The following is a 9,417-nucleotide window of genomic DNA, read 5'->3' as shown; positions in this document are numbered from 1 at the left end:
AGCATTGCTACTTTTAGAAAAGCTCACACGTGCTGTTACGCAATATTGCATGTCATGAATGCCACAGTAAACAAATGGCATCGGTGGTTCAGTGGTAGAATGCTCGCCTGCCACACTGGTGACCCTGGTTCGATTCCCGGCCGATGCATCAATGATTTTAAAAAAGTTCCTGCGTGCTATTCCACAATATTGCATGTCTAGAAGGCAGGAGTAAGCAAATGGCGTCGGTGGTTCAGCGGAATAATACTCGCCTGCCATGCGGGTGACCCGCGCTCAATTCCCGGCCGACGCATCGCTATTTTTCGAAAAGCTCACGCGTGCTGTTACGCAATATTGCATGCCAAGAATGCAGGAGTAAGCAAATGGCGTCGGTGTTTCAGTGGAACAATACTCGCCTGCCATGCGGGTGACCCGGATTCAATTCCCGGCCGACGCATCGTTATTTTTCGAAAAGCTCACGCGTGCTGTTACGCAATATTGCATGCCATGAATGCAGGAGTAAGCAAATGGTGTCGGTGGTTCAGTGGTAGAATACTCGCCTGCCACGCAGGGGAACCGGTTTGATTCACGGCCGACGCATCGTTTATTTTAGAAAAGTTCCTGCGTGCTATTCCGCTATATTGCACACCATGAATGCAGGAGAAAGCAAACGGCGTCGGTGGTTCAGTGGAAGAATACTCGCCTGCCATGCGGGTGACCCGCGTTCAATTCCCGGCTGACGCATCGCTATTTTTAGAAAAGCTCACGCGTGCTAATACGCAATATTGCATGCCAAGAATGCAGGAGTAAGCAAACGGCGTCGGTGTTTCAGTGGAACAATACTCGCCTGCCATGCGGGTGACCCGGATTCAATTCCCGGCCGACGCATCGTTATTTTTCGAAAAGCTAACGCGTGCTGTTACGCTATATATGCATGCCATGAATGCAGGAGTAAGCAAATGGTGTCGGTGGTTCAGTGGTAGAATACTCGCCTGCCACGCAGGTGCACCGGTTTGATTCACGGCCGACGCATCGTTTATTTTAGAAAAGTTCCTGCGTGCTATTCCGCTATATTGCACACCATGAATGCAGGAGAAAGCAAACGGCGTCGGTGGTTCAGTGGAAGAATACTCGCCTGCCATGCGGGTGACCCGCGTTCAATTCCCGGCTGACGCATCGCTATTTTTAGAAAAGCTCACGCGTGCTGTTACGCAATATTGCATGCCAAGAATGCAGGAGTAAGCAAACGGCGTCGGTGTTTCAGTGGAACAATACTCGCCTGCCACGCGGGTGACCCGGTTTCGATTCCCGGCTGACGCATCGTTATTTTTCGAAAAGCTAACGCGTGCATTTACGCTATATATGCATGCCATGAATGCAGGAGCAAGCAAATTGCGTCAGTGCTTCAGTGGTAGAATACTCGCCTGCCGCGCGGGTGACCCAGGTACGATTCTCGGCCGACGCATTGTTTATATTAGAAAAGTTCCTGCGTGCTATACCGCCATATTGCATGTCATGACTGCAGGAGTAAGCAAATTGCGTCGGTGGTTCAGTGATATAATACTCGCCTGCCACGCGGGTTACCCGGGTTCGATTCCCAGCCGACGCATCGTTATTTTGGAAAAGTTCCTGCGTGCTATTCCGCTATATTGCACACCATTAATGCAGGAGAAAGCAAACGGCGTCGGTGGTTCAGTAGAAGAATACTCGCCTGCCATGTGGGTGACCCAAGTTCGACTCCCGGCCGACGCATCACTATTTTTAGAAAAGCTCACGCGTGCTGTTACGCAATATTGCATGCCATGAATGCAGGAGTAAGCAAATGGTGTCGGTGGTTCAGTGGTAGAATACTCGCCTGCCACGCAGGTGAACCGGTTTGATTCACGGCCGACGCATCGTTTATTTTAGAAAAGTTCCTGCGTGCTATTCCGCTATATTGCACACCATGAATGCAGGAGAAAGCAAACGGCGTCGGTGGTTCAGTGGAAGAATACTCGCCTGCCATGCGGGTGACCCGCGTTCAATTCCCGGCTGACGCATCGCTATTTTTAGAAAAGCTCACGCGTGCTGTTACGCAATATTGCATGCCAAGAATGCAGGAGTAAGCAAACGGCGTCGGTGATTCAGTGGAACAATACTCGCCTGCCATGCGGGTGACCCGGATTCAATTCCCGGCCGACGCATCGTTATTTTTCGAAAAGCTAACGCGTGCTGTTACGCTATGTATGCATGCCATTAATGCAGGAGCAAGCAAATTGCGTCGGTGGTTCAGAGGTGGAATACTCGCCTGCCACGCGGGTGACCCGGGTTTGATTCCGTGCCAAAGCATTGTTATTTTTAGAAAAGCTCACGCGTGCTGATTCGCAATATTACATGCCATGAATGCAGGAATAAGCGAACGGCGTCGGTGGTTCAGTGGTAGAATACTCGCCTGCCACGCGGGTTACCTGTGTTTAAATTGCTGCCGAAGCAATGTTACTTTTAGAAAAGCTCACACGTGCTGTTACGCAATATTGCATGCCATTAATGCCGGAGTCAGCAAATGGCGTCGTTGGTTCATTTGTAGAATACTCGCTTGCCACGAGGGTGATCCGGGTTCGATTCCCGGCCGAAGCATCGTATATTTTAGAAAAGTTCCTGCGTACTATTCCGCAATATTGCATGTCATGAGTGCAGGAACAAGCAAAAGGCGTCAGTAGTTCCGTGGAAGAATACTCGCCTGCCACGCGGGTAACCCGAATTCGATTTCTGGCCGAAGCATCGTTATTTTTAAAAAAGCTCACGCGTTCTTTTATGCTATATATACATTCCATGAATGCAGGAGCAAGCAAATGGCGTCAGTAGTTCAGTAGTAGAATACTCGCCTGCCACGCGGGTGACCCGGGTTCTATTCCCTGCCGAAGCATTGCTACTTTTAGAAAAGCTCACACGTGCTGTTACGCAATATTGCATGTCATGAATGCCACAGTGAACAAATGGCATCGGTGGTTCAGTGGTAGAATGCTCGCCTGCCACACTGGTGACCCTGGTTCGATTCCCGGCCGATGCATCAATGATTTTAAAAAAGTTCCTGCGTGCTATTCCACAATATTGCATGTTTTAAATGCAGGAGTAAGCAAATGGCGTCGGTGGTTCAGTGGAAGAATACTCGCCTGCCATGCGGGTGACCCGCGTTCAGTTCCCGGCCGACGCATCGCTATTTTTAGAAAAGCTTACGCGTGCTGTTACGCAATATTGCATGCCAAGAATGCAGGAGTAAGCAAACGGCGTCGGTGTTTCAGTGGAACAATACTCGCCTGCCATGCGGGTGACCCGGATTCAATTCCCGGCCGACGCATCGTTATTTTTCGAAAAGCTAACGCGTGCTGTTACGCTATATATGCATGCCATGAATGCAGGAGCAAGCAAATTGCGTCGGTGGTTCTGTGGTAGAATACTCGACTGCCTAGCGGGTGACACGTGTTCGATTCCTGGCTGAAGCATCGTTATTTTGAGAAAAGCTCACGCGTGCTGTTACGCAATATTGCATGCCATGAATGCAGGAGTAAGCAAATGGCGTCGGTGGTTCAGTGGTAGAATACTCGCCTGCCACGCGGGTGACCCGGGTTTGATTCCGTGCCAAAGCATTGTTACTTTTTCAAAAGCTGACACGTGCTGTTACGCAATATTGCATGTCATGAATGCCGGAGAATACAAATGGCATCGGTGGTTCAGTGGTAGAATACTCGCCTGCCACACGAGTAACCCGGGTTCAATTTACGGCCGACGCCTCGTTGTCTTTAAAAAGCTCACGCGTGTTGTTACGCTATATATGCATGCCATGAAAGCAGGAGAAAGCAAATGGCGTCGGTGGTTCAGTGGTAGAATACTCGCCTGCCTCACGGGTGACCCGGGTTCGATTCCCGGCTGACGCATCGTTATTTTTAGAAAAGCTCACGCGTGCTGATTCGCAATATTGCATGCCATGAATGCAGGAATAAGCGAACGGCGTCGGTGGTTCAGTGGTAGAATACTCGCCTGCCACGCGGGTTACCTGTGTTTAAATTGCTGCCGAAGCATTGTTACTTTTAGAAAAGCTCACACGTGCTGTTACGCAATATTGCATGCCATGAATGCCGGAGTCAGCAAATGGCGTCGTTGGTTCAGTTGTAGAATACTCGCTTGCCACGCGGGTTATCCGGGTTCGATTCCCGGCCATAGCATCGTTTATTTTAGAAAAGTTCCTGCGTACTATTCCGCAATATTGCATGTCATGAGTGCAGGAACAAGCAAAAGGCGTCAGTAGTTCCGTAGAAGAATACTCGCCTGCCACGCGGGTAACCCGAATTCGATTCCTGGCCGAAGCATCGTTATTTTTAGAAAAGCTCACGCGTGCTTTTACGCTATATATACATTCCATGAATGCAGGAGCAAGCAAATGGCGTCGGTAGTTCAGTAGTAGAATACTCGCATGCCACGCGGGTGACCCGGGTTCTATTCCCTGCCGAAGCATTGCTACCTTTAGAAAAGCTTACGCGTGCTGTTACGCAATATTGCATGCCAAGAATGCAGGAGTAAGCAAACGGCGTTGGTGTTTCAGTGGAACAATACTCGCCTGCCATGCGGGTGACCCGGATTCAATTCCCGGCCGACGCATCGTTATTTTTCGAAAAGCTAACGCGTGCTGTTACGCTATATATGCATGCCATGAATGCAGGAGCAAGCAAATTGCGTCGGTGGTTCTGTGGTAGAATACTCGACTGCCTTGCGGGTGACACGTGTTCGATTCCTGGCTGAAGCATCGTTATTTTGAGAAAAGCTCACGCGTGCTGTTACGAAGTATTGCATGCCATGAATGCAGGAGTAAGCAAATGGCGTCGGTGGTTCAGTGGTAGAATACTCGCCTGCCACGCGGGTGACCCGGGTTTGATTCCGTGCCAAAGCATTGTTACTTTTTCAAAAGCTGACACGTGCTGTTACGCAATATTGCATGTCATGAATGCCGGAGAATACAAATGGCATCGGTGGTTCAGTGGTAGAATACTCGCCTGCCACACGAGTAACCCGGGTTCAATTCACGGCCGACGCCTCGTTGTCTTTAAAAAGCTCACGCGTGTTGTTACGCTATATATGCATGCCATGAATGCAGGAGCACGCAAATGGCAGTGGTGGTTCAGTGGTACAATACTCGCCTGCCACGCGGGTGACCCGGGTCGATTCCCGGCTGACGCATCGTTTATTTTAGAAAAGTTCCTACGTACTATTCCGCAATATTGCATGTCATGAGTGCAGGAACAAGCAAAAGGCGTCAGTAGTTCCGTGGAAGAATACTCGCCTGCCACGCGGGTAACCCGAATTCGATTCCTGGGCGAAGCATCGTTATTTTCAGAAAAGCTCACGCGTGCTTTTACGCTATATATACATTCCATGAATGCAGGAGCAAGCAAATGGCGTCGGTAGTTCAGTAGTAGAATACTCGCCTGCCACGCGGGTGACCCGGGTTCTATTTCCTGCCGAAGCATTGCTACTTTTAGAAAAGCTCACACGTGCTGTTACGCAATATTGCATGTCATGAATGCCACAGTAAACAAATGGCATCGGTGGTTCAGTGGTAGAATGCTCGCCTGCCACACTGGTGACCCTGGTTCGATTCCCGACCGATGCATCGTTTATTTTAAAAAAGTTCCTGCATGCTGTTACACAATATTGCATGCCCTGAATGTAGGAGTAAGCAAATGGCGTTGGTGGTTCAGTGATAGAATACTCACCTGCTGCGCGGGTGACCCGGGTTATTCCCGGCCGACGCATTGTTATCTTTAGAAAAGCTCATGCATGCTGTTACGCTATATATGCATGCCATGAATGCAGGAGCAAGCAGATGGCGTTGGTGGTTCAGTGGTAGAATACTCGCCTGCCGCGCGGGTGACCCGGGTTCAATTCCCGGCCGACGCATTGTTATTTTTGAAGAAGCTCAGATGTGTTGTAACGAATAATTGCATGTCATGAATGCAGGAGTAAGGAACTGGCGTTGGTGGTTCAGTGGTAGAATACTCGGGTTGCCACGCTGGTGACCCAGGTTCGATTCCCGGCCGACGCATTGTTACATTTAGAAAACTCACGCGTGATGTTACGCTATATATGCATGCCATGAATGCAGGAGCACGCAAATGGCAGTGGTGGTTCAGTAGTACAATACTCGCCTGCCACGCGGGTGTCCCGGGTCGATTCCCGGCTGACGCATCGTTACTTTTCGAAAAGCTAACGCGTGCTGATACGCTATATATGCATGCCATGAATGCAGGAGCAAGCAAATGGCCTCGGTGGTTCAGTGGTAGAATACTCGCCTGCCACGCGGGTGGCCCGGGTTCTATTCCCGGATGACGCATCGTTATTCTTAGAAAAGCTCACGCGTGCTGTTACGCTATATATGTTTGCCATGAAAGCAGGAGAAATCAAATGGCGTCGGTGGTTAAGTGGTAGAATACTCGCCTGCCACACGGGTGACCCGGGTTCGATTCCCGGCTGACGCATCGTTATTTCTAGAAAAACTAACGCCTGCTGATTCGCAATATTGCATGCCATGAATGCAGGAGTAAGCAAATGGCGTCGGTGGTTCAGTGGTAGAATACTCGCCTGCCACGCGGGTTACCTGTGATTAAATCGCTGCCGAAGCATTGTTACTTTAATAAAAGCTCACGCGTGCTGTTACGCAATGTTGCTTGCCATGAATGCCAGAGTAAGCAAATGGCGTCGGTGGTTCAGTTGTAAATACTCGCCTGCCACGCGGGTGATCCGGGTTCGATTCCCGGCCGAAGCATCGTTTATTTTAGAAAAGTTCCTGCGTACTATTCCGCAATATTGCATGTCATGAGTGCAGGAACAAGCAAAAGGCGTCAGTAGTTCCGTGGAAGAATACTCGCCTGCCACGCGGGTAACCCGAATTCGATTCCTGGCCGAAGCATCGTTATTTTTAGAAAAGCTCACGCGTGCTTTTTCGCTATATATACATTCCATGAATGCAGGAGCAAGCAAATGGCGTCGGTAGTTCAGTAGTAGAATACTCGCCTGCCACGCGGGTGACCCGGGTTCTATTCTCTGCCGAAGCATTGCTACTTTTAGAAAAGCTCACACGTGCTGTTACGCAATGCATGTCATGAATGCCACAGTAAACAAATGGCATCGGTGGTTCAGTGGTAGAATGCTCGCCTGCCACACTGGTGACCCTGGTTCGATTCCCGCACGATGCATCGTTTATTTTAAAAAAGTTCCTGCGTGCTATTCCACAATATTGCATGTCTAGAATGCAGGAGTAAGCAAATGGCGTTGGTGGTTCAATGGTTGAATACTCGTCTGCCACGCGGGCGACCAGGGTTCGATTCCCGACCGAAGCATCGTTATTTTTGTAAAAGCTCACGCATGCTGTTACACAATATTGCATGCCATGAATGCAGGAGTAAGCAAATGGCGTCGGTGGTTCAGTGGTAGAATACTCGCCTGCCACGCGGGTGACCCGGGTTCGATTCCCGGCCGACGCATCGTTTATTTTAGAAAAGTACCTGCGTGCTATTCCGCAATATTGCATGTCATGAATGCAGGAGTAAGCAAATGGCGTTGGTGGTTCAGTGATAGAATACTCACCTGCTGCGCGGGTGACCCGGGTTTGATTCCCGGCCGACGCATTGTTATCTTTAGAAAAGCTCATGCATGCTGTTACGCTATATATGCATGCCATGAATGCAGGAGCAAGCAGATGGCGTTGGTGGTTCAGTGGTAGAATACTCGCCTGCCGCGCGGGTGACCCGGGTTCAATTCCCGGCCGACGCATTGTTATTTTTGAAGAATCTCAGATGTGTTGTAACGAATAATTGCATGTCATGAATGCAGGAGTAAGCAACTGGCGTTGGTGGTTCAGTGGTAGAATACTCGGCTGCCACGCGGGTGACCCAGGTTTGATTCCCGGCCGAAGCATTGTTATATCTAGAAAACTCACGCGTGATGTTACGCTATATATGCATGGTGGTTCAGTGGTACAATACTCGCCTGCCACGCGGGTGACCCGGGTTCGATTCCCGGCTGACGCATCGTTATTTTTCGAAACGCTAACGCGTGCTGTTACGCTATATATGCATGCCATGAATGCAGGAGCAAGCAAATTGCGTCGATGCTTCAGTGACAGAATACTCGCCTGCCACGCGGGTGACCCAGGTACGATTCTCGGCCGACGCATCGTTATTGTTCGAAAAGCTCACGCGTGTTGTTACGCAATATTGCATGCCACAAATGCAGGAGTAAGCAAATGGGGTCGGTGGTTCAGTGGTAAAATTCTCGCCTGCCACGCGGGTGACTCGGGTTCGATTCCCGGCTGACGCATCGTTATTATCAGAAAAGCTCACGCGTGCTGTTACGCTATATATGCATGCCATGAATGCAGGAGAACGCCAAATGCGTCGGTGCTTCAGTGGAAGAATACTCGCCTGCCACGCGGCTGACCCAAGTTCGATTCTCGGCCGACGCATCGTTATCTTTAGAAAAGCTCACGCGTGCTGTTACGCAATATTCAATGCCACGAATGCAGGAGTAAGCAAATGGCGTCGGTGGTTCAGTGGTAGAATACTCGCCTGCCACGCGGCTGACACGGGCTCGATTCCCTGCCGAAGCATTGTTACTTTTTGAAAAGCTCACACGTGCTGTTACGCAATATTGCATGTTATGAATGCCGGAGAAAACAAATGGCGTCGGTCGTTCAGTGGTAGATTGCTCGCCTGCCAGATGGGTGACCCGGGTTCGATTCACGGCCGACGCATCATTATCTTTAAAAAAGCTCACGCGTGTTCTTACATTATATATGCATGCCATGAACGCAGGAGCAAGCAAATGGCGTCGGTGGTTCAGTGGTAGAATACTCGCCTGCCACACGGGTGACCCGGGTTCAAGTCCCGGCTGACGCATCATTATTTTTAGAAACGCTCACGCGTGCTGTTACGCAATATTGCATGCCATGCCAAGAATGCAGGAGTAAGCAAATGGCGTCGGTGGTTCAGTGGTAGAATACTCGCCTGCCACGCGGTTTACCTGTGTTTAAATCGCTGCTTAAGCATTGTTACTTTTAGAAAAGCTCACGCGTGCTGTTACGCAATATTGCTTGCCATGAATTCCAGAGTAAGCAAATGGCGTCGGTGGTTCAGTTGTAGATTACTCGCCTGCCACACGTGTGATCCGGGTTCGATTCCCGGCCGAAGCATCGTTTATTTTAAAAAAAGTTCCTGCGTACTATTCCGCAATATTGCATGTCATGAGTGCAGGAACAAGCAAATGGCGTCAGTAGTTCCGTGGAAGAATACTCGCCTGCCACGCGGGTAACCCGAATTCGATTCCTGGCCGAAGCATTGTTATTTTTAGAAAAGCTCACGCGTGCTTTTATGCTATATATACATGCCATGTATGCAGGAGCAAGCAAAT

At 49.8% G+C, this 9,417-nt stretch overlaps 17 non-coding genes across 17 annotated transcripts; all 17 read left to right on the top strand.

The window, feature by feature from the left end:
- The first annotated feature begins 77 nt into the window (after nt 1-77).
- On the top strand, nt 78-148 carry TRNAG-GCC (transfer RNA glycine (anticodon GCC)). Its single transcript has one exon. It is a non-coding gene; the product is annotated as a tRNA-Gly (tRNA).
- A 504-nt stretch (nt 149-652) lies between these two features.
- On the top strand, nt 653-723 carry TRNAG-GCC (transfer RNA glycine (anticodon GCC)). Its single transcript has one exon. It is a non-coding gene; the product is annotated as a tRNA-Gly (tRNA).
- A 361-nt stretch (nt 724-1,084) lies between these two features.
- TRNAG-GCC (transfer RNA glycine (anticodon GCC)) lies at nt 1,085-1,155 on the top strand. Its single transcript has one exon. It is a non-coding gene; the product is annotated as a tRNA-Gly (tRNA).
- Nucleotides 1,156-1,947: 792 nt separating this feature from the next.
- TRNAG-GCC (transfer RNA glycine (anticodon GCC)) lies at nt 1,948-2,018 on the top strand. Its single transcript has one exon. It is a non-coding gene; the product is annotated as a tRNA-Gly (tRNA).
- A 73-nt stretch (nt 2,019-2,091) lies between these two features.
- TRNAG-GCC (transfer RNA glycine (anticodon GCC)) lies at nt 2,092-2,162 on the top strand. Its single transcript has one exon. It is a non-coding gene; the product is annotated as a tRNA-Gly (tRNA).
- Nucleotides 2,163-2,957: 795 nt separating this feature from the next.
- On the top strand, nt 2,958-3,028 carry TRNAG-GCC (transfer RNA glycine (anticodon GCC)). Its single transcript has one exon. It is a non-coding gene; the product is annotated as a tRNA-Gly (tRNA).
- Nucleotides 3,029-3,101: 73 nt separating this feature from the next.
- Nucleotides 3,102-3,172, top strand: TRNAG-GCC (transfer RNA glycine (anticodon GCC)). The gene has a single exon. It is a non-coding gene; the product is annotated as a tRNA-Gly (tRNA).
- A 650-nt stretch (nt 3,173-3,822) lies between these two features.
- TRNAG-GCC (transfer RNA glycine (anticodon GCC)) lies at nt 3,823-3,893 on the top strand. The gene has a single exon. It is a non-coding gene; the product is annotated as a tRNA-Gly (tRNA).
- A 1,946-nt stretch (nt 3,894-5,839) lies between these two features.
- TRNAG-GCC (transfer RNA glycine (anticodon GCC)) lies at nt 5,840-5,910 on the top strand. The gene has a single exon. It is a non-coding gene; the product is annotated as a tRNA-Gly (tRNA).
- A 362-nt stretch (nt 5,911-6,272) lies between these two features.
- On the top strand, nt 6,273-6,343 carry TRNAG-GCC (transfer RNA glycine (anticodon GCC)). Its single transcript has one exon. It is a non-coding gene; the product is annotated as a tRNA-Gly (tRNA).
- Nucleotides 6,344-6,417: 74 nt separating this feature from the next.
- Nucleotides 6,418-6,488, top strand: TRNAG-GCC (transfer RNA glycine (anticodon GCC)). Its single transcript has one exon. It is a non-coding gene; the product is annotated as a tRNA-Gly (tRNA).
- A 934-nt stretch (nt 6,489-7,422) lies between these two features.
- TRNAG-GCC (transfer RNA glycine (anticodon GCC)) lies at nt 7,423-7,493 on the top strand. Its single transcript has one exon. It is a non-coding gene; the product is annotated as a tRNA-Gly (tRNA).
- Nucleotides 7,494-7,566: 73 nt separating this feature from the next.
- Nucleotides 7,567-7,637, top strand: TRNAS-GCU (transfer RNA serine (anticodon GCU)). Its single transcript has one exon. It is a non-coding gene; the product is annotated as a tRNA-Ser (tRNA).
- Nucleotides 7,638-7,711: 74 nt separating this feature from the next.
- Nucleotides 7,712-7,782, top strand: TRNAG-GCC (transfer RNA glycine (anticodon GCC)). Its single transcript has one exon. It is a non-coding gene; the product is annotated as a tRNA-Gly (tRNA).
- A 186-nt stretch (nt 7,783-7,968) lies between these two features.
- TRNAG-GCC (transfer RNA glycine (anticodon GCC)) lies at nt 7,969-8,040 on the top strand. Its single transcript has one exon. It is a non-coding gene; the product is annotated as a tRNA-Gly (tRNA).
- Nucleotides 8,041-8,257: 217 nt separating this feature from the next.
- TRNAG-GCC (transfer RNA glycine (anticodon GCC)) lies at nt 8,258-8,328 on the top strand. The gene has a single exon. It is a non-coding gene; the product is annotated as a tRNA-Gly (tRNA).
- Nucleotides 8,329-8,835: 507 nt separating this feature from the next.
- Nucleotides 8,836-8,906, top strand: TRNAG-GCC (transfer RNA glycine (anticodon GCC)). Its single transcript has one exon. It is a non-coding gene; the product is annotated as a tRNA-Gly (tRNA).
- The last annotated feature ends 511 nt before the right edge of the window (nt 8,907-9,417 follow it).

Source organism: Rhipicephalus microplus, chromosome 2 (genome assembly GCF_043290135.1).
Source record: "Rhipicephalus microplus isolate Deutch F79 chromosome 2, USDA_Rmic, whole genome shotgun sequence".
Lineage (NCBI taxonomy): Eukaryota > Metazoa > Arthropoda > Arachnida > Ixodida > Ixodidae > Rhipicephalus > Rhipicephalus microplus.
The sequence above is the reverse complement of the archived record's forward strand: the minus strand, read 5'-3'. Positions and strand labels throughout refer to the sequence as shown.